The 2,760-nt window shown below is 36.6% G+C and overlaps 1 non-coding gene across 1 annotated transcript; it reads right to left on the bottom strand.

The window, feature by feature from the left end:
* Nucleotides 1-2,298: 2,298 nt before the first annotated feature.
* On the bottom strand, nt 2,299-2,405 carry LOC138815169 (U6 spliceosomal RNA). Its single transcript, XR_011368198.1, has one exon. It is a non-coding gene; the product is annotated as a U6 spliceosomal RNA (small nuclear RNA).
* Nucleotides 2,406-2,760: the final 355 nt, after the last annotated feature.

The following is a 2,760-nucleotide window of genomic DNA, read 5'->3' as shown; positions in this document are numbered from 1 at the left end:
AAATAGCAAATGCTAATGAGGATGTAGCCAAATGGGAACTCTATTACACTGTTGGTGGGAAATAAAATTTGTTCAACTATTCTGAAGTGCAGTACGGACTTTTTGGGAAAGACTAAACAGATCTCCCTTGTGACCCAGTAATTCTTCTCATGGGCAGCAATCCAATAAATAACAAACAAGCTCACATTAAAGCTACCAGTATAACTATGTTCAGAGCCCAGGCCCAGAGTTTAAGGACTGGAAAAAAAGTTATCACTGCTGGTATTTCTTTCCCCAAATATGAACCTTTTGACATAAGATACAAAATCTTTCTATTTGCAACAGCTAGAATAGAACTTATCTGTAGTGAGTAATAAAATGTCTTCTTTGTTGAATGTTAGGAAAAGCTGTAGGCAGTCCAAGAAAAGGGAGACTTTTTGTTGTTGTTGGTGGTGGTGGTCGAGGGGCTTGATGTCTGGGCTTGGGCACTGTCCCTGAGCTCTTCAACTCAAGGTTAATGCTCTACCTTTTGAACCACATTGCCACTTCTGGTTTTCTGGTGGTTAAATGGAGATGAGTCTCAGGGACTTTCCTTCCCAAGTTGGCTTTGAACAGCAGTCCTCAGATCTTAGCTTCCTGAGTAGCTAGGATTACAGCTGTGAGCCACTGTCACCAGGCTAAAAATGGGGGATTTTTATAAAAGAAAATCCACCTCTTCACCTGTGTCTAAACCTCAGATATTACTATTAGAACACTTCATCCTCAACTCATTTGATCTGACATTTGTAAATTTTCTCTTTTCTGTCATGTGGGAATACTGCAGTCAATGTCAACTCAACTGTGGGACTGGATCATTTGTATGGTAATCGCTAGCACCTAAATCAAAAACATTTACATCAAAACAAATGAAACCCTCATTTCGAATAATTATTTTCTCTTTTTATTACAAATCTGTGCTTGATTACTTCTTAATGTGATATTGGACCTGTTAACAGAGTGATGACTTTTTCTTTCTCTTGAGCAATTGTCCTTCTTCCACATGGGTCAAATATTTAAGATTTCAAAAATTTCCATTGATAATTCATTAAGCTGACCTCTAAGAAAATGTGCATTTCTGGAATTGGTCTGCTGTGTTGTTCTTACATGCACAGGATTTCTATGATTTATTTGTTTTATAAGGAATTCTATTTTCCAATGTTTGTGTGACCAATTTTAGTCTCTCTGATCAGTCTTTCCTACCCTCTCTCAGGAGTCTTTTATTTCAGCCTGCCTCATAATAAATATATTAGTTTTCAGCTAAATGACTCCCAGCTTCAGTTTTTTGCCTGACTTTACGTAGACTGTGATAGGAGCTTTGACTGGCCTTGCTTGCTGGAGTTTTTTGCTTGATTTTTATTGTTTTGTTTTTAGAGGTCTAGGATTACTAGTTAATGTATTAGCTTCTCTGGGCCGCATTGATCACCTGGACTAGAGTCAATGGGTTTTTGTCCTAATGATACGAAAACAACTGACTAAATTCCTGTTTTAATTCTCTCAAAATCAGGCAATCTGGCATCCTTGCAAAGCCATCAATAATATTCTGCTACCACTTACAGAAATGGTCTATCAAGATGGCTTTTCAAGGTTGACTGTAAAAAATGTTTATTTCTGTGTGGGAGGACCATATAAAAAGCAACAAAAAAATCACATCGTACATTATAAATACTTTAGAAACAACAGCAAGAAAAAAAAACACTTGTGTCCCTATCTTGGGGTTCATTTAGCTTAACATCACCTTATCTATTCATATGCATATAGCTTTTGACCTTTTCTACTTATCCAGGAAGTATATTCATTATTGCCAATAAGGGATACCACGTGACCGATGTTTCTTTGGAGTTCGATTATTTTAGTTAATATAATTTTTCCGTAACAAATTGGGCGATGTCGTTCTTTCTGATGGACGATAGAATTCACACACACACACACACACACACACACACACACACACACACACACACACACACACACACACACACAACTCACAACGTTTTCTTGATCCATTCATCTACTGAGGGGCATTGGGGTTGGTTCCATATCTTAGCTATGGGAAATAATGCTGCAGTAAACATAATTGTATTGGCAATTTTAATATGGTCTTGTTGCTGACTATTTAGGTGAATGCCCAAAAGTGGTATTGCTGGGTCATACAGGAGCTCTATGTGGAATCTTTTACGGAACCTCCATACTGCTTTCCAAGTGATTGAACAAGTTTACACTCCCACCAAGAATGACGTACGGTTCCCTTCTGGCCACATCCCCTCCAGCATCTGTTATTGTAAAACTGTGGAGCGCTTCACAAATTTGCATGTCATACTTGCACAGGGACCATGCTAATCTTCTCTGTATTGTTCCAATTTTAGTGTATGTGCTGCTGAATTGAGCACATAACATTTTTTAAATATAAAGTGGAACTGATTTTCTTAAACTAGACAATTTAACAAAAAGTAAGTTCACAAGAATGGTCGTGAAATTTTAGAAGCATGTATTTCTTACATAAGCACACATTTAAGACTAAAGTCAAGATTGATATGTCAAAAACAAAATAATTCCAGATATTTGTTGTGCAACAGATGTGTAGAAGGAGGATTTCAATTAGTCTATACAAGACACCTATCATAATGAACACTGCAGCAAGTGTTAAGTTTTTATTTTTTTTTAAGTTTTAATGTTTTAAATATGTTTAATTTTGGGAATTTGCTTATATGCCAAAATTAAGATTGTTTGGTAGGTCATATAACT

Source organism: Dipodomys merriami, unplaced genomic scaffold (assembly GCF_024711535.1).
Source record: "Dipodomys merriami isolate MVZ:Mamm:240054 unplaced genomic scaffold, mDipMer1.0.p SCAF_108, whole genome shotgun sequence".
NCBI classification, from domain to species: Eukaryota; Metazoa; Chordata; class Mammalia; order Rodentia; family Heteromyidae; genus Dipodomys; species Dipodomys merriami.
Note: the sequence above shows the minus strand (reverse complement) of the source record. Positions and strands in the feature narration are given on the sequence as shown.